Genomic DNA, 22,357 nt, shown 5'->3' with positions numbered 1-22,357 from the left:
TGTCAAAATAGAAAATTTACTTAGACCTAAACGTAGAACTGAACTTAGTCTATTGTAACATGTGACTCTTGATTCTAATAGTACTCTGTACAGTTGCAGGATGGTATCTGGGACTAGGTCTTCTGTTAGAGGCCGAGGTAGGGGCCATGGAAGAGGTCGTGGTCATGGCAGAACCGTCAGCGCCCATGAGTCTGCCCATGAGGGATCGGTTTGTGTAGAGAGCAGGGAAGAGCACTCTAATAGGCAACAGGAAGAGAGTCGTAGAGAGGACCAAGCTGAGTTTGAAGAGGTTGGTCTGAGATAGTTGATGCAAACTATTCTAGAATGTCTACCTCCTGTTCAAGAATAGCCTAAAGTGCATCAGACAGAACAAGAGCATAGACCCAGATCTAGAAGCCCTCGGAAGGATCGTCAGAGGTCCATTGTGTCCACTCAGATGAAGGATCTTTCAAGATCCAAGGTTAAGCCTTTCAATGGGCAAGGGTCTGGTTATGAGGCCGAGTAGTGGCTAATTTCTCTCGACAGGATTTTCGCTATGCAAGACTTTGACAGCAATGTTAAGGCAAGATTTGTGATCACCAATTTAGAGAACTTTGGAGCCACTTGGTGGACAATTGAGGAGAAGAAACTAGGGATCGATATGAGCAGTGTCACTTGGGAACTATTTTTGGAGAGTTTTCGAGAACGATTCCTACCAGAGGAATGGAAAAAACAAAGGACAAATGAATTTCATAATCTCAAGCAATTCACTATGTCAGTGACCAAGTATGAGCGTAAGTTTTATGAGCTCATGTCTTTTTCAAGATTCAGTGAAAATTTAGCTCAGTTGAGACAACATTTTATTAGGGGTTTGAACAACCGTATTATTGGGGGTGTCAAAGTATTTGAGCCAAAAACCCTCAAGGATGCGGTACATCGAGCAATCCTTGTTGAGAAAAGCATCAACCTTGGTCAAGGTGGTTTTGTAGGAGCGCCAGCAGTGTCAGGATCTAAAAGCAACTTTAATTCAGATGGCAACAAGAAGCCGTTCTCTTCTAAGGGAAAACAGTTTCACCAGCAATCTCGGCAGACGCAACAACAGAATGGATTTAATTCTCAAGCTCAAGGTGGTGGCAAAGCTTCTAACTTTAAGAACAATCACAATGCTCAACATAATAAACAAAATCAACCCAATCAGCTAGCTCAGAGTAGTCAGTCGTTTGTTAGCAGGAATAGCTGATAGTAATCAAATGTACCACCTATGGGTAGAGGGTCTGGTAGGAATACAAAATGTTTTTCATGTGGACAGATTGGTCATTATGCAGCTCAGTGTCCACAGTGGGCGCCTCAATTTTTTGGACCTAGGCCTACAGCCTCAGAGCCTACAGTAGGTGATGCAGGTAGAGCTCATAGAGTGTTTGCAGTAGTTGATCACCGTCGAGAAGATCATCAGGGTACAGTGGTTGAGACCACAGGTTCTCTTCGAGGTATATCTCTTGTAGTATTATTTGATTCAAGAGCTACAGATTCATTTATTTCACCATCTATAGTTTCTAAGTGTAAGCTGGATGCGGTGAAGCAAGATCATGGTTGGCAAGTGGAACTAGCCTCAGGTATCAAGGCCTCCACGAATTCTGTAGTTCATAAGTGTGGGCTTAGCTTAGGAAGCTTTATATCTGTAGTGGATCTTCAAGTCATACCCCTTGGTTCCTATGATGTGGTTTTAGGCATGGATTGGCTTGGAACTCATAAAGCTAGTATAGATTGTAGGAAAAAGATAATTATGTGCCAAGATGACCAAGGGAATGATGTAAGGATAGTTGGGATACCAAGGCCTATATCTCTGCGGATGATTTCTGCTATGCAAATGAAGCGAAGTTTCCATAAAGGATGTCAAATATTTGTGGTTATGGTAAAGGATCTTGATGAGGAAGATCCTGTGAGGAAGACTTTAGATCACCCAATTTTGCAAGAGTACGCAGATGTTTTTCCAAGTGAGATACCAAGCATGCCTCCGAAGAGGGATATCAACTTTAGCATTGATCTAGTTTCTAGAGCAGAACCTATTTCTAAAGCTCCTTATCGCATGACCACATAGGAACTGGGAGAGTTATGTCTTCAGTTAGAGGAACTTCTTTCCAAAGGGAGCATTTGACCTAGTGTATCACCATGGGGAGCTCCAGTGCTCTTTGTAAAGAAGAAAGATGGTTCTTTGCACCTTTGTATCAATTACAAATAGTTGAACAAGGTGACTATTAAGAATAGGTATCCTTTGCCTAGGATTGATGACCTATTCGATCAGATCAAGGGGGCTACAGTTTTCTCCAAGATTGACCTTAAGTTAGGATACCACCAGCTTCGCATTAAGGAAGCTGACATTCACAAGACCGCTTTTCAAACTCGCTATGGACATTATGAGTTCACAGTGGTACCTTTTGGGTTGACTAACACTCCATCAGTATTCATGAGTTTGATGAATGGTGTTTTTCGATCATATCTGGATAGATTCGTACTTGTGTTTCTTGATGATATATTGATATATTCCAAGAATCAGAAGGAGCATGAGGAACACTTGCGGTTGGTATTGTAGTGTTTAAGAGACAACCAGCTTTATGCTAATGCAGCCAAGTGCAAATTCTTCAAATCAAAGATTCAATATTTAGGGCATGTTATCTCAGGTGATGGTATATCAGTGGATCTTGCAAAGATTCAGGCTATAATAGATTGGCCAACACCGACTAACGTGTCAGAGATTCGTAGTTTCATGGGTTTAGCTGGTTATTATCGTAGATTTGTCCAGAACTTCTCTAGGATAGCACATCCTATCACTTCTCTTCAGAGGAAAGGAAAGAATTTTGTGTGGATAGAGAAATGTGAGGAAGCATTTCAGAAGCTCAAGGAACTTTTAACTAGTGCACCCATTTTAGCAGTACCTAATCCAGAGGGAGATTTCATGGTGTGTATAGATGCTTCTCTCGAAGGTATTGGGGCAGTGTTGATGCAAAATAGACAGGTGATAGCGTATGAATCATGCAAGCTCAAGGATCATGAGTTAAATTATCCTACGCGTGATCTTGAGTTAGCGGTAGTATTTCATGCTTTGACAAGATGGAGACACTTCTTGTTGGGGCACAAATTTGAGCTACACAGCGATCATCGCAGTCTTCAGTATATTTTTACTCAGCCTAATTTGAATGCTCACCAGAGACGATGGATGGAGTTTCTATGCAAGTACAATTTTGAGGTTAAGTACATTCAAGGTAAGGAGAATGTGGTGGTAGATGCTTTGAGTCGCAGGAGACATGTTGTATCATCTATGACTCTTAGTGTTGATTTGAGGGGTCAGATTCTTCAGGCACTTCCCACGGATTCATGGTATCAGGAAGTGTGCAGAGAGATAGATTCAGGAAGACCCTTGGAAGGAAAGTTTGTAGGCTATGTTCGAGAATCAGATGGTCTTTTGAGACATTTGGGGAGGATTTATGTGCCTTTAATGGATGAGCTTCGCAACTGGATTCTAGCGGAAGCCCATCGTACACCATACTCAACACACCCAGGTGTTAAAAAGATGCATGCTGATTTGAGACGTTTGTTCTTTTGGTCTGAAATGAAGCGAGATATTGCTGATTTTGTGGCTAGGTGTCTTGAGTGTCAGAGAGTCAAGGCAAAACATCAACACCCGGCTGGACTTTTGCAACCAAATCTCATTCCTTCTTGGAAGTGGGATATTGTTTCCATGGATTTCATTGTAGGATTACCTTTGATAGTTCATCGTCATGATGCTATCATGGTCGCGATTGATCGGTTGACTAAGGTGGCACATTTTTCACCTATTAGGTCTTCTTACATAGCAGCTTCTGTAGCTAATGTCTTCATGTGTGACATTGTGAGATTAGATGGTATTCTTAGAAAGATCATTTCTGACAGGGATCTTGTATTCACATCTGCATTCTGGACATCGTTGCAGCATGAGCTTGGAACGTAGTTACACTTCAGCTCGGCATATCATCCAAAAACTGATGGTCAAACAGAGAGAGTGAATCAGGTTTTGGAGGATATGTTATGGATGTATGTGATGGATAGGCAGACACAGTGGGAGGACTATCTCTATCTAGTGGAGTTTGCTTACAACAACGGATATCATAGTTCTATTGGCATGGCACCTTTTTAGGCATTATATGGTCATCCTTGTCATACACCCTTGAGTTGGGACAACCTTGAGGATCACATTCTGTTGGGTCCTAAGATGCTTCGTGATATGGAGCAACGGGTAGTGCATATCCACAAGCATTTAACTATGGCACAGGATAGACAGAAGAAGTATGCTGATGCTCATAGGACGGATAAGCAGTTTGCAGTGGGAGATAAGGTTTTCATGAGGGTGTGACCATGAAAGAGTCTGATCCGATATGGAAAGGGTTCTAAGCTAGCACCTCATTTTGTAGGACCATTCAAGATTTTGGAGAGGATTGGCCCGATTGCTTACCGCCTTGCTCTACCGCCCAGTCTAGCTCGCATTCATGATGTTTTCCATGTTTCAGTGTTTAGGCAGTATATTCCTGATATTGTGCATGTTCTTGATTGGAATGCATTGCAGGTAGAGGACGAGTAGCTGGCTTTGGAGCCGGTTCATATTCTGGAGCAGCGGGGGTTGACCCTCAGGGGTCGAACCATCGAGCAGGTAAGGGTCCAATGGGACCCTACTGATGATTCTTTAGCTACTTGGGAGGATGCAGCTAGATTGAGGAAGTTATATCCCTATTTGTTTGTAGGCTTCCAGGAGTAAGCCTAACCCAAGGGGGGGTGGATGTAGTGCCTACCCTCATTCACATCTTCTCTGAACATATTATTGCTATTGTTATCAGACTTTGATGGACTAGTTTTATGTAGATAGATTAGTGGTATTGTTTTGACACTATCAAACATTATGTTATGGATTCAGTTATCATGTGATGAGATCATTTAGACTTCACATTTCATGTATGTATGATGATCATTATATTGTTTTCAGTTACTGTTGATGATTAGTTAGATGGTTGATTATCTTATGTGCTTTATTATGGATACTTACCCCATACTTGCATGTGTATGGTGTGCGTGTTTTCTTATTGTATGGCATTTCTGATGTGGTTAAGGAAGGGAGTCGTAGTCACCTGCTTAGTTGGGATCTACATGATGCACCACTTCCTACCATTGCCTGTTTAGCTTAGCATTATATATTTTGTATGTACATGCATGGCTTTTCTGCAAGTTGCAGGTACCGGGTATCGACTTCCCTGAATTGCTAGGATGAGCGTACCCTATTATACTACCTCAATGATAAGAGAGGGGAGATAAATTCTCAAGTCCAAATCCCAAACCCTAAAACCATTTGTCCTAGTGAGTTAGGACAAGTATCTGAGTTGAGTACCCACTAAATGTGTCAGATGACATATTTTGTGATTTTTAATCTTTTAGACTGATTTCGTATGAATTGTCCTATGATGGGTTTTCATATTTTATCATGAAGGTCTATGGTGAATTTTCTATTAACTAAGTTTTAATAAATAGATTTAATTAAAAAATTAATTATTTGAGAGATTAAATATCATGATTTTGATATTTTGATTATAATTAATTCAAGGAGAATTAATCGAGAGAAAAGAATTAAATTAAAAGAAAATTAGAAATTAAAATAAAAAATAACTATAAAATATTAATAAATTAATAAACAAATATTAATAATAAAAATTATAAAAATTAAAATAAAATTTATGAAGATTAAAGTGGGAGTTATAAATATTTAAATGAAAATTAATTTAAAAAGTTATTGGAGTTATAAGTTTGCATAGGAAATAATGTAGTTCCCTATTTTTCATGTGTCAACAACACAGGGGTTAGTGCATCAATTAAGCACATGGTGTCTACAACCCTAGGGCTTATCAAAAAGGTTGGAAATAGGTCCATGCTTAGTTGGCGATATCTTCCAGCTGATTCTAGAAGCATTCTAGGGTTATCCGAAAGCTATATTCGGGCATTCCTTAATAGCTTGGGGATAGCGGGGACATAGCGTGGATAGTGTGGTTAGCGTGGAGAATAGTTGAGGCATTGGAGGATTTGAGAAAATTATGAAGAAGGGGAGCTTGCTCTGTGGGTTGTCTGAGGATAAGTGAGTTTAGGATCAGAATCTGGGTAGATTCTTGTGATTTCATTATGATACTTCTGCATCTTGCTTTCCCCTATCTTCTTCGCATTTTCCATATGTCTTCATTGTGCATTTTCAATTTGGGCAATTAAGTTTTATTTAAGGATTCTATATGTTTAGATCTGAAAATAATACGGACTAGGGTTGCAATTTCATGGAAAAACCCATTAGAATTAGTCATCAGAGAATTTTAAAAGAACAAGTTTCATAGAGAGGTTCTGAAAATGAAAGCTTGTATTTTTATAAACATACTATGATTTTGTATATTATATATATATATATATATATATATACATATATATATATATATACATATATATATATATATACATATATATATATACATATATATATATATACACACACACATATATATATATATACATATCCCTTAATTATATATATATACATACATATATATATAATATGTATTTATATATATTCATAACCTTACTGCGGCAGAAATGTTTAATAAACGAATTTCGCAACTTATGAAATCGCGTTGCGATTTTATGTTAAAATATATATATTAATGCATGCTTGGGTGGGGGTGGAATCACACCCCGTACCCGTGCTTTAAAGGGGTGCACGGTACTTGCTACGTAGTGTACCCACGACTGTATTGGTCACAAGGTACCTGCGACAGCAGGATACCCATGGCAATTGTCACCACAGTGACAGCCGATGGCATAATCGATTTGGCTTTGTTCTAAGGAAACTTTGTTATTCGATTTCCTTTATGAATCGAAATTAATAAAATTCGGTTCCATTTTTTTATAAAATGCAAAAAAAAAAAAATTATATTATATATGTACGTATGTATATGTTTAAATATAAATATATATATATATATATATATATATGTATATTTGTAATATATATATATGTTATTAAAAGATTTAAAGTTGATAATAAAAGATTTATAAATTCATCTCTTTTTAATGATGAATAGTTTTGTAATTTTATAGTTTTAACTATTATGAATTAATAGTTTAAGATTATAAGATATATGAAGCATATGAAAATTAAGTTAGTGGAAACGTCTTTTAAATGTTATAATTGGAAACTGAATTTTAGAGGGAATTTTTAATCCATCCAAAAATTAATACATGGAAAAACGTAGGAAAATGTTCTTCCTCTAAACTTGGGATACAAAAACTAAGATTTTTCATATGAATTCAAATTTGAAAACTTAGCAAAACCAAAACATGTGTTTACATTGTGTATTCATTATGCTAATGTTTTGGGTTTTGGGTTGACTAGTGTTGACTGGTATAGGACGTCTACCAGAGGCTTGGGGGTTATGTGAATGTGATGTCTTGATGATGTTTTAATCTCGATCTTTATAAACCCAACCATGATTATGTGATGGAATGCTCTATGAATTGGTTGTGAATATTGATTGTTATAGTTGAGATTTCTTATGTCTGGAACCCTTGACTTAACCATTATTTTGGTCATCGATCAGTTATCCTTGGATATATTCTAGTCGCCATGATGGAACTAGTATGTGGATTTATTATTGATGATGTCATGATGTGACATGTTTGACTCAACCATTTTGGAGTCTTCGATCAGTATGATTTTGAGATATATTTTGGATATTGAGAACCAATGGATATTTTGATTATCAATGATACTTCAGTTGCCAATAGAGAGCTATTGTGTTCATGATTTTCTATGGATGTTGCTCATGGTGATTTGATGCTTTTATGCATATTTAATGATTTTTAATCATGGATATTTGTTGATCCTTATTATGGTGATTTTGTGGACTTTCTTTATGTTTATGATACCATGAGCATTAGGGTAGGATATCTACATGTAGTGTCAGGAAGTGGCTTGCAATGGGGGTCGGGGCCCTAAGAGGCTGTGAGGGTAACTCATTGTAAGTTGGGTAATAAGTGATAACATTCACACACTTAATACTAACTGAATGAACCTAAAAAGATAAGAGTTTTTGGTTCTCGCCCATGCCTTGAGTGCTTGTATAGGCTAGGATGGGAGTAGAGAGAACACATGGTTGTGACGTTGCATTCCATAGTATGCCTTGTCAGTATGAAAGGATACTAGTGGCCGCATGAGATCTGTATGGACCCGTGGAGTTTAGCTAACTGCCAGGGTAACTTGTACGAGATAAATGCGATGACACTTTCCTGCTTGCATAGTAGGTTCCTACATGTCATTGTGTGCCTCTGGGAAGTAGATGTCTATTTTGTGATTGGAACCTTTGAGTTGTCCATGGTGGGAGTGGACCACTTAGGTACCACGCGGTCGGGTGGTAGTGTATTTTCCACTCTTATCATTTGAGATTCATTGAGACTTTGTGGTTAATGCATCCTTCATGATGGTGGATATGTATCCTTTCATTGATGATTAGCATATGTTAGATGATGATATCTTATGCTTTACTTTTTATGTTAGTAGGATGTTTAGGAGTGACATTCCTACTATGATAATACCGATGATCTCTTCGGTGCTTGGAATGTTATGCATGGAGGGATGGCTAGGATCCACGATGGTCTAATGATGCTATTAAAGGTTGGGAGGAACCGTGCACTTAGTTTATTTATTTGATCTTTCTGATAGATGTAAATGACTTTTATGATGATGTATCATGAGTATCATGTGATTATCTTTAATTCGATGTATCATGGATTAGAATAGGATGATGTACCTTGTTCTACATATGTATATTCTTTTAAGCCTTCATACCCTGTGACATGTACAGTGGATGAATGAGCAGTTGGATATGTAATAATTGAACATTGGACTTATCATATTATTTCATGTGGATGTTGTACTAGATGGATTCATGTAAGTAATTCATGTTAAGGGGATCTTAAAGAATTTAATTTGTTGTATATGTTAAGTTTACTCTTTAGATGGACATTGCTATTGCTTCTGTTATTGTGCATAAGTTGTATGTGGTAATTACTTTAGAAAAAAAATGCTACCAAACTTAGTGAAATACTAGGTTAATTCTTTGGATCCCTTGACGGGGCATTACATATTTGGTTGGGACTACAACACATGGTGTATATGTCACTACTATGGATAATTTGGTGCATATGAGGACAAGGGACACTACTAGAAGATGTTTTATTTATATAGAACTTGGACATATTGCCAAGAATTGTATGAACATTGGAAGGATAGAAGATGAAAGGAAAGCAAAAGTTGAAAACATCAGAAAGAAGATGATGCAGCAATAGATTCTGAAATCCTTTTAGAATGCAAGTCTGAGCCATGAAGCACATGTCACTTAAGAATTGGTTGACTCAAGAATTTCTGCTTGAACTCCTACAAGGATGACTAGAAATAGGACTTTGAAGCAGACATCCTAAATTAGTTCTAGCCTACTAAAACAAAAGATCCATATTAGCATTGAAGATGCAAAGGGATCACTGAGTGTCTAAAGATAATATAGACCTTACCGAGCTAGGTCAGGTTGCAAGACTATACCAAGAAACGTTGGGATACAATAAAACATTATGTGGACAATGAGCTATGAATGAATCTATTGAGTACTAAGGTTGAACTGAGTGGAAGATAGTCTATCACCAAACAAGAAATTGTACCAAGCATTGATGGTGATTGGAATGTGAAAATTTGTTAAAAGAAAGGGAATCAGATTCATTTATCACCATGAATTTTTTGAAGGGCTATTTACAAAGAGTGACGTATGTGCTTCTAAGCAATGTGTGCTTTTCTTATTAAGATATTTTTATGTTTTCATAAACCCTACAGAGCATGGCATCCTCCAACAACAAAAGCAAGAAAGGATCCAAGATGTTGGTTCAAGGATTCGATTGGAAGGCACTAAACTTCAAATTGTGTCTGGAAATTGCAAAAGCATTTAATCCAATTGGAGCTTAGTAGTAGATTCTACCAAAGGTATTACTTGTTAGCAATATTCGTTCACATTTTCACTATTTGATTCAAGATATCAAAACCCTAGAGATGGATGAAACTCTGGAAAAGTTATGTGTGAATGGTGTGTTAAAACCCAAGCATCAACATTTGGACCAAGTGATGTAGTACAAGGAAAAAGAATCCCCAAAGGAGATGTCCAAGCCCCAAGAAAATAACTACACAGTAGAATCATAGTAACAATGCAAGATCTAATACCAAATTATAATAATTTATTCATAAAATAACTGTTACATGCAATGTGTCAAGTTATAAGGCCTTCCCAGTTATTCCCAAATACAAAGAAAGTAATAGTTCTGCAAGATCCTTCATGCTCCAACCCAAACACTTGCTAGTCCAAATTCACACTCTTGTATAAACCTCCAAGGAAGATCTCAATTTGTGTTCACAAGCTCACCAAGAAATCTCCTTCTTTTTCAAGATGTAACTACTAGAATTTCTCAAACTTGATGGAAGATTTAAGTGTAAACTACCTTACATTTGGCACTCTATCTACAGACCTAGGAAAACTCTCCTTTCAACTACTCTCCACACTCAGTCCTCCTCCAAATGAATGAATCATGCCTCCATTAATGAATCAATCAAAAGAAGATGCCACCACAACCCTTAATTATACCAATATAAGCCACAAGCTAGCCCAAAATGCAAAAAAAATAACATTGAATAATTTAATCCAAAAACTTAGAAAAAACCACTATGAAGAGTGATTTTGAAATGAACTTTACCTAATATTGTTGTCAAGGGTTTTAATCAAATAAAAGTCTATACTTGTGTGGATTTTACAAAAGTAAAGACCCTTATAATAGATGGAAAATATAAAATACATAGGAGAAAAAAAGGATAAATAAAAAAAATGAAAAATGTGACCATCATGGAAGATATGTGGAACTATAAAGTAATGTCTTAGAAAATTGAACAAAATCACGCGTAAAGAATGGTCCTCCAAACTAAAACCACAAAAGTTCAGAGATTTCATAATAGCATATGATATGCATCAAGTTTAAGAGATCTTAAGTGTGATCACTTTGAGACAAGGTTTATAAAGATCCGTCTAATCAAAAATTTGCATGTATTAAAGACCATGGGCAGAATGTAGCAATACACTTTTCTCGAGATCATCGATATCCAATCCATCATCCATTCAATGACTGGAAGTGATGCAAACTGAAAGGAGACTATAACATTACAAGAAGTTTGCTAAGAAGATGTTGTCTTTGAATATGTACATTTGGATAGATATATATGATGATAGTAAAGAGACGTGCAATATTGGGAACCAAAAAAGTTCAAATGGAAAAAAATCAAAATCATTCAAATTGAACAATTTGCATAAGGTAGTGACGCCGATTAGAAGTGGAATTTTCATACAGCGATGGAGATTTATGAAAGAACAAAAATAGATGAATCACAAGTTTGTCTATGCTATCAAGAATGCAAATGGATATGCAACGCATAGGATAACACAATTCAAATCTAGGTCAGCGTTAAGAATAGAGATCCACGAGTGCACAAGTCACAAATAAAAATACCTAGTGAAGTATATGTACATTATTTCAATGGTATGGAAGTGTGCAAATGGGTTTATGGAAGGTGATGTGGCTAGATAAAATAAGTCAAAGATGGTGCCACTATTTGGAATAAATGAAGAAAGTTATACCATCTATGATAAGGACAAGGAAGAAGTATGAACAAAGTTTATAATGCAAGAATTAAGTCATAGTGCTACAAACAGGTAAAAGCATTTGACATTGATTCAATAAAGGTATGTGTATGGTATATTATTTCAAATTTTTATTTTCATATTAATATATAATATGTCAATAATTTTTATAAAGAATATAATATTTAACATATTGATCATATTGGGAATTTGAGAAGAAAATTATGAGTAGTTCTAAGCATGGAGATTACCTTACTATTATTGAGCTAGTATTAGTAAAATTTTAACTAGTGAGAACACTACATGAATATATATACTTTTATTACATTAAATTATCATCTTCCAAGATAAGATAAGGCCTGCAGTGGAATGGGCTAGGTGACACCATTCAGAGGTACTAGGTAAGGCCTGCAGTGAGCTGGTTATTGGGCTACATCATCTAAGAGTACTAGGTAAGACCTATGATGGAGCAAATACCCCAAGGTACATCATACAAAGGCACTATCTTGGAGATGATGATCGAAGAAAGATAACAATAATGAGGGAGAACGATGAGGCCCATGATTGGGTAACAAGGCACCCTATTATAGTTTCTCCTCCCATACTCAAGAAATGATGATTTAATACTTTTGATTGACAAGTTACTATAAGATTAAATTTCTCTAAATGGAGACTATAAATACCTTGTTAAGGGATTGGTATAAGGAAATCCTAAAAGGGAAAATTTATATATAAATATCTATTAATGATTTTTTGTGGTTGCGGGTTCACAATCAAGGAATTGCATAACATGTGTCTTCATCTGTCTGCATTGTGTTTGCTTCGTGTCTTTATTTGTCTACATCGTGTTTGCTTCATGTATTCATCTATTTGCATTGTGTTTGCTTCGTGTCTTTATTTTTTTGCTTCATGTTTGCTTTGTGTCTTCATCCATCTACATCATGTTTGCTTCATGTCTTCATTTGTCTATACCATGTTTGCTTTGTGTTTTCACTTTCATTAATCTTTTAGGCCTTTTGTATGCAAATATGTTTGTATCTATAAAGGATTTTGTGTATGAATGATTTTTCTTGAGGACAAGAAAATTCGAGAGGGGAGGACTATGATATTCCCATTTTGATGTATATAATTTAATACTAATAAGTATAATATATATAAAGTTTATAATATTAAAATGATTAATAAAGTATATAAATTAAAAATATAAATATCATATATATTATCATACATATATATTAGATATTTAAATAATATATATCTATATTAATATAATTAATATAATTATATTATTGTGAGAAGACATGACTCTTACAATATATATATATATATATATATATATATATATATATATATATATATATATATATATATATATATATATATATATATATATATATATTGAATAAACTCTAATCAGAGGGGAGGAGTATAAAATTTAGACAAATGAAAAAAGGGAAAAAAATGAATGTCCCCAAAGGGCCACACTTGTAGACATCTAGGAGATGATTCTCCCGAACATGGATGCATTGCAAAAACACATTGCACATGCCAAAACTCTCATCCATTATAATAAATTCTCCATAGCTGATCACATAATGGAGTTATCAGCAGAAGCACTGATTGTATTACATGCAAGCAAGGTGTTCGAGGAAAATTGGGACAAGACAATGGCATTGATTTTGAAGGTACATTTTCAATTCATGTCACATTTTGGCATTACCATGTAGCATACACCTTTGGCATTTATGTCAAAATGGGGGAGAAGATGTAATACAAGATGTGATATGTGAAGGGGAGAAGAAATAGATATGAGATATACATATATAGATTGTAAAGTATGATATATGATATATGATGTATGTATGGGGGAGTAGAACAATATTCATGTACAGTTAATCAGAAAACATCTCTTACAAAAGCAATTGTGAAAAATCTCAAAAATAGAGCATGTTATCAAGTTAAAGACACCGCATGGAGACTAAAGATTGTTTTGAACTTGAAATTTTGAGAATTCAAATTTTGATTGATAAGTTTTTTTTTCACTAATGCCAAAGGGGGGGAATGCAAACATTATGGTCAAGCAGTTGGCAAGTTTATCTTGTAAATTATAGTGGTAAATGAGTAATTCAGGTTCTGCTAAGTTCTACAACTGCTACCGAGTTCCAGAATTATTATTTAGTATGGACAAAGAAATATCTACTGAGTTGTTGATTATCATTGCAAATAGAGCTTCATAGTGTTTATCAAGTTCACAACATCAGTGATGTGAATCAAGTGTTGATCAAACTAGGAAGCATCAACCAAGTGATTCAATTTTAATGCCTAGTTTCATAGTATTCACAGAATCACTAGTGTTGACTGAGTTTAGACTACTTGGAAGTGATTAGTATGAACAAAGCTTCTAGTCTACCGAGAACATGACGATGCTAAGTGTTGACAATGGTTGTTGAGTATTAGAACCTCACAAAGTTTGTCTTGACAACCTGAGTACCAATATTTGAGCTTACTTTGTGTATTTTGGTGAAACTTGTATCATAGTCAACTTTGTTGAATTATAATTTGGATTGGTTTATATTTAATGTACTATATCACATCCAAAAGAAGATATATAAAAATGTCTAAGATAAAATTAGAGCAAAAGTTTGAATTATGAAGGCTACAAACAATATAAGGAGCAAAAAAGATTTATCTATCACAACAAGTTTATCATTACACTTCAAAAGAATCTCAACCAACAAATCAGAGTTGCAGATCAAAGATCAACCACTGGTTCATCCTAACATGTGAAGAAGTTAAATTATTTCACAAGGTACAGACTTAATAGTCTTTTACAAATCTCTTTACGAAGTGTATACTTCATTGTATATTTTGTAAATCCTTTAGCAAGATGGACCTAGCAATCCTTATTGCTCCTAACAGGGTAGATTATCAGAAGTGATCAATTGTAAGCCTTAACTAGCCAACTTTATGCTACAATACTAAAGCTTGTGAGTATCATTGCTACACTAGTTTTACTGTCAATTTGGAAGGTTTTGGGTCATCATATCTTGTGTCAAAGTGCTATGAATGTTTTAATGCTTTCAATTATTCATGTATGCAATTAGATTAGAATATATAGAAAGGATTAATTGGTGAAATGATATTAAGTTTTATTGGTTTCCAATTAATCCCTCTCTTCTTAGTAACCTATGCTATCCTATATTTTAAGAAATGAAGATGATAGATGAAGAATCCATATCTAACAAGAAGGTAACTACATGAGAAAGATGAATGAGTTAGAAGTTAAAGATGTCTTTGGAATTTTTGTCAATGAGAGAAAGAATATCTAAAATATAAAGAGGGAGAGAATATCTAAGAAACCAAGAGGGAGAGATTATAAAATAGTTATAGATACAAATCATAATGAATGAGGGAGAAATTCAAAGGTGATGAAGACATGATAAGTAAGAACAAGTGATTACTTCAAGGGAGATCATAATATTTAATTATAGTGTTGTTAGAGATATGAATTAGAATGAAACTAAAGATATTATTAAATGCCTAATACATTGAGGATCTTGCTCAAGAATATACAAGTTTTGGATTATATGGTAACTTGAAGTACTCTTGAAATATTTTGGAGGTGTTGCCATCAAAGCCAAAGAGGTGTTGTCATTGGTGTCAAATCTATTGGTGAGATAATTTCTATCTAACCTAACTGACATATATATTGAATTGATGAAGAGGATTCGAGAAGTTACTCATAACAAAAATAGCTAGAGAAAAGATTGAGTTATGAAAAGTGAACTACAAATGGACATTTAATTAGTTGGACTTTGACAAGATAAATTGATTTTTTAAATAATATTGTAAGAGGAGAATATGGTAATGTTCAATTCTTGAAAGTATGAGAAAAGATAGATTAAATGCATAGGCTTGATTGGGAAATAAAGTTGAAGACTAAAGGAGTTTGATGTATGTACTGAGTGATGTTAGTATTAAATGAGCCATAGTAAGTAGTGATAAATGTTAGTGGTGACCAAGCATCAATATGTGCCGAACAAGAAGCTCAATAGAGACCAAGAAACTCATTGATGACCAAGTGTTAGAATTTAGAGATGCACAAGGAACAACTTTTTAACTATTTATGAGGAATCATAATTTCTAGCTGACTAAATTGATTTCTTGGGATATAGAAAGCATGTTGAAGATAAATATTGATGAGTTGGATCATTTAATTCAAAGAGAGGATTAGGTAAACAACTTAATGGTGAGATTCCAAGAGAATTTTCTAGAAAATAAGAGGATGAACAAAATGGTGATGGATCTAATTGCAAACCCTAAGATCTATGGTGGTGTTTAAGAGAAAATGATCAAAGCTACCTATTTAAGGAGGCATCATGCCAAAATTTTATTGTCTGTGTAGGTAAGAAGAAAGGGAAAGCATTGAAAGAGTTCCAAAGAGTTGGAGCAATTGCTTATGTTATTGACTAGTGAATCTAAGAAGAAGGCTGACTTGAGTTGAGAAGAAGTGAAGGGTGATTGCTTGAAGGGTTGGCAAGTGAATCAAAGTTGAGATAACAATGGAGGCTAGACAATGAATTAGTACATGAACTAAACATAGGTGTAAATTTGTAAAGTGAATTTTACTTAACAGATCAAACCATTTTGTTACTTTCTAACCATTGTAAACAATATTTGAAATATTTTAATCAAGGTTCACCTAATAGTCATAGGAACCTAATAGTTTATGTAAATCCTTTAACCGGGTGAGATTCTAATAGAATGTTTTAAAGTCCCCTAACAAGGTCACATTTAATAGTTTACATTATAATCTAATAGGGATATTTAAAATCACATTTGAAAGAACATTATTAATGGGTACTTAATAGGTTCTATTAAGTGAACTTAATGAATCATTTTTTATTGAAAATAAACAAGTCGCCAAATTATATGTTAGGCCAACTTTTGAATTGCAATTAGTTTAAGAACTTATTGTTTCCTCTAAGGTGGACCAATATGTGAATCATAGTTCAGTGGTTATGAATAAAGGCTTTTCAATGTCTATTATTTTGAAGATAAAGTTTTCATATCTCAATTATGTTCATGACCAAGAATATCATTAATTTTTTAATGAAGTAGGAGCATTAAATTTATAGAGTCTTTGGTTTTCTTTCATTGTGGCATTTATTGTCATGTGATTGTAACAGTATGTTAAAAACAATTTCATCTATGTTTTTGTTGACTGGCATTCAATTCTAGAAATATACAATGAAGCAAACAAAATGTGTATTTTGATTATGAATTATTGGTGAACCAAACAATCCAAACCAAATTTTGGAAACCTTATTCCGAATTTCAAATTCCAAAATTTTGAATCCCAATTTCTAAATTATATTCCACCAACCAAATTGGTCCATAGAGTTTATCACATTCTAATCCTGCACCATGGTTTTTATTTTGGCTCTCCCGATTTATCCTAGTTAAAGAACTCAAGACAGAGCATTAAGGCCAAAGGATAATGGTCCTTTTAATATGTCTTTTATTTGTTATATCAACAAACAAAATTGCTATTTGCAAAGGAAGAGTTGTTAGGGCCAGAATAGTGAACAATACTCAATCAAATTCTCTTGAGCTATGAATAAATATATTATTAAAGTTTTTAAATAGAGTAGCAAGGTTTTTTTAATTAATTTTAAAAAAATATTTGATAGATTTTATAAGATTTTTTACTCTTTTTAAAATTGCATATTTATTTTGAAAGAGACAGTCTAATTTGAAATTTAATTTATTTAACTTGGGTAATCACGATTTTAGACGAGAGTAGAGCAAGTTCCTAATTTTAATAAATTATGTTTTTTATCCATTATAAGATTTTATTTATTTAAGATGATTAAATTAAATTTTATAAAAGATAATATATCAAACTTTCAATTTTATAGTTTATTAAATAATTGTTCTATGTAGGATCTTTCGAGTGCTATAAGAATAAATTTCTAGATATTATAGCTTTGGTTACATATTTTAAAAATAAGAAGGTTTCTTTTGATTGGTTATTTTCAAGATGTAGAAGGTTTTCTTATAGGAGTTATGGAGTTTGTCATTGAACATCTTATAAGAAGAAGAATTTAACATATATTAGATTTCTTTTGAGTTCAAGTATTATCATGATTTTTTAAGATTCACAAAGACAAGGAAGTTAAGGAAGATTTTCGTAATGAGTTAATTATTTCTCATTCTTTGGTCTCAACATTTGTGCTTGTTGATCGACTAGTGAAGTTGAAATTTTCTTAATGAGCTCAAACCTTGCTAGAACTTAAATCGATGAAGCTAAGAGATTGAGTCACCATATACTTTATACCAAAAAGTCTAATCATGAGTATAGTTCATTGCTATTCATTACCCCACTTTGTTTGTTTCATCCATACCTTGGTAGTGAGGTCTAACTTGTTATTAATTTAAATATAACTTAATTTTTATTTTACATTACGAATATTAATTAATTAGATTATTAAAATTTATCATCGAATTATATTTATTGAAATATTTTTATTTTCTGATATTGCTATGGAGATTTAGTTGTGTAGTGTTTCAATCGAATTCATTGAACTATATTTCTTGAATAGTAATTTACACAAACCGATCTCTCATACAATAAATAGAACACTTTAACACTCGAAAAAACACTTAACAATGTTTTATTTTGTTCTTATTGATGTTAAACTATAGACCAACACCAATCTTAAAAACTCGTTTTCACATTTAAGAAAACATGTTTACTTAAAAACTTTAAAATTTCTTACAATTACCCTTTTTATCACCGAAAACCCATGAAATCTAGATTATCATTTACAACCCACGGAACTAATTGTTCAACATCCAACAGCTCTTAAACTAGCGTGGCCTCACCCTTTGAAGACCACTGCAATTACCATATTTGTGAAGAACTGACCATTCTATTTACTTGAATCTTTCTCACAACATTACTTGCCTTGAATTCTCATGTAACTCGCGCTAATTTTCCCACAAGAAACGTATCTTCTACTCAAATTCCAATCTGACTATTTTTTATTTTATCAGTCAGTCTGTTATGTTCCTGAGATTCAAAAATATTTATGGTGGAGTTAGTTTACTTTATGGTTGTTTCATGCTTTCTTTTTTGTGCTCCTGCACTAATTAGGTAAGATAACAACTAGTAACACTACGTGTTGTCTACATGTGATTGAAATCTAGAGCTCGAATCTCCGAGGACAATTTTCTTTCTAGGAAAAATTGTTGCAAGTAGACATTTGAGGGTACTCATTTCTGATCCTCAAAGTTTTACTTTTTCCTCAGATTAGTTCTTTAAAAATAGTGTTTTTCAACATGCGAGGGTAGGGCGTTGCAACAATTGAGGAAAAAAAAACCTCAGATATTTGTATGGCTGCTTAAATTTTATTTTACATTTAACATTTTCCTTATTGTTTATGGTGTTTTTAGGGTTTCTTGCTTTTGGGGTATTTTGGCTTTCAATGTTATTTTACGGGTTTCGTGGAAGGGTTGTTTAAATCTTTGCTTGCAGCGCCGCTGATTTTTCTTGAGGGCTCTGACAATTTTAAACATGGTATAAGTTGCAAAGGCTTTTTTTAGGAAACAAATGTGCTGACATATCAGATTTCTCTGTCCAAAGAATGTAAATGCATTTGGTTAAATTTGATGTAAGAAAAACCCGATTTCTACGATATTTTTTTGGACACATGTCTAGATGGAATATATACTTTTTGTTTTTTTAAGAATTTTTTAACAGAAATTGAGGTAAGAATATTTAGATTTAAATATTATCATGAAGGTTTTAAATAAGCTAGTTAAGAAATTTTATAGACAAGCGAGAGATAGCTTTGAATAACCTAGTTAAGAAATTTTATAGACAAGGGAGACTTATTATAGTGGAGTTATATATGTTTTGCTTGGTATAAACATATGAATTGAGTTATTTTGCTATAAATAAATATTTTTAAAATACTATATGAGTAGGAAGCCTATAAAATTGAGATTAGAATTGGAAAGTTGGTTGTTTTATTTTAAAATAGATATTGGGTAATAATATATGAATTTAAATAAGAGTGATTTTGATAATTCTTAATATAATATTATGAAATTGGGTAATTTAAAAAATAGTTTTATAATGGAGTTATCTAATTGTTTTAAATTTTAAATGATTTTAAATTTAAGTATTTTAAGCATTTAATATTAATTTATAAGACAAAATTATTTAAAATTAATGAAGTTAGTGTTTGGAGTCTTTTTTTTTTAATATTAATTAATGTGATAAGGAAAAAACCTTCTCAACATATTGGAGTATTTTTCAATCTTGTCAAAAACATACTTATTGAAGAAAAGCTACTCTCAAAAAGCTATTACTGAAAGATAAGATTTTTCTTTCTATTATTGTTAATTCATGCGAGATCTTCGTATTAAAATTGAAACTAATAATAATAAGATATAGTATTTTCAATTTTATGATTCTTAAACATGTTGTGTTCAATTTAGGAAAAATCTTTACTATATCTAAAAATGCTCTAATAATTTAAGATACTTCTATAATTAACTCTTATTTATGTTACTCCATTTAAAAATCACACCACCTATATTTATATAAAAATTTAAAAACTATATCTATAATCTATTTTTTAAAGAAAATAAATAACTTACTCTACCAATTATCATGTATCTAATCTAAAGATCTACCAAAATAATCATTTTATTATATTTACCACGCAAATAGTGTCATGTCATTTTCAAACATAATAAAGAAAATATATAACTTACTCTACCAATTTTCATGTATCTAATCTAAAGTTCTACCAAGATAATCATTCTATTATATTTACCAGTCAAATAGTGTCATGTCATTTTCAAACATAATCTATTAGACTAACTTAAAAAATTTACCATATTATTCCAATACTATCATCTACTTCATAAGAATTTAATGTTGACATTTAAATAACAAATTAATAATTTTAAAGAATTATTTAATATTTATTAATAATTTTAAAAATAAATATCATATAAAACAATAATAAACATATAATATTGCAATATTCTTACTATAAAATTAAAGTTACTTTAAATTTATGTACTTTTTTTTTGGTTACAAATATATCAAGTGCCACATAGTCACTTGGTACTTGCTTAAATTAATTATAAAAGATTGTGAAATAAAATTTTGTTTATAATTAACATAATTTAAGAAAAAAAAAAAACAATAGGTGATAGGTAATATGTTATTAACCAAATTGAATAAGTTGTTTATAGAGTAGGTCTTAGGTAGTGAGACATTTGTGAAAGTTTTGACAAAACTACCTAAGACTTTGTATTATTCTTTGATGGAGTAATTCTCATTTAAGATGCACTTTCAGCCATGGAAGATTTTTTTATCTATTCATCTAGGAGCAAGAGCCTTCTTGTTTTGAAAAAGAAAATTGTTAAAAGAGTCTTCTTTTTTGAAAAAGAAAATTTTTAATGTTAGTTTATCTACCTAATAAGAGAATCTTTTTAAGATGCCGTGAATTTTAATTCAATACGCGATTTCATCATTGAGTGGGGTTTTCATATATACCATTACATGACGTTGTATAGGTCTGGTTATCTAGGATGAAGAGCCTTCATTTTTTGGAAAAATAAAATTTGAAAACCTATTTTCTAAAAGGTCAGCAAAATTCAAATATTCGAGAAAGAGGGAGTGGAGAAGAGAGAAGGCATGGGGAAAGATCGAGAAAGATAGGAGTTAGACTACATAGCTGCATAAGGACTACACAAGATTAATTCTTCTCAAAGGCGTACGTTTCATTATTTACAAGGCGTTTACAAAACTCTACACTCTTACTTCGTGCCTTCTGACTCCCCCACTCTCTCCGCTGACAGCCTCATAATAGGATTTGAATTTTAAATTAGGAAGTGGCTATAAAAGGAAGGACAGATGAGTAAAAGTACAGCTCTCTCCATTTTCGATAATTTAGGATCTATTTTTTTCCTTTCGCAAAGAAGGAAAAATCTTTCTCTCTCTTTTGAAATATTTTGGGCTTGTTTTCTTCTTGGCAAGCATTAAAGAATTCAAATGTTTTCTTCATGGCAGATGTGTGCGATGTATGAACCACGGGAAGAGAATAATATTAGAGAAGACAAGGACGCAGACCCACATAGGGAGATTTTTGGATGGTTGAAAGACAAACCCATTGTTGATCTTAGCCATATGGAACTTACTAACTTTGGTTATGATCCAGGTTTTTTCCCTGCCCAAATGCCTGCGGAGAAGAAGAAAATGCCTCAGAGACACCCATTAGATTCAACTTCAGGTAATCTCTGATCTTATTTTGTTAAAATTTCTACTCTGTTAACTGGGTATGTTGTTGGTGTGATGTTTTAGCATGGTAAGATTAGGGTATAAAGGAAAAATAACAAGTTTCTTTTGATGTGGGTTAGTTAAAGAGAAGTAAGATTATATCAGTGGTTTTCAAAATGGTATTTAGATATCATGAATAGCTTCTCCACCTCGTCGTTGACAAAATGCCCATCTATTCTAATGGGCCAAATAACAATATGGGGATTTAGGGTTTTGAGGAGTATAGTGGTTGAAGTTT

This window comes from Cupressus sempervirens, chromosome 7, assembly GCF_028749045.1.
Source record: "Cupressus sempervirens isolate cs-2001-9-10 chromosome 7, ASM2874904v1, whole genome shotgun sequence".
Lineage (NCBI taxonomy): Eukaryota > Viridiplantae > Streptophyta > Pinopsida > Cupressales > Cupressaceae > Cupressus > Cupressus sempervirens.
This window is presented reverse-complemented; position numbering follows the sequence as displayed.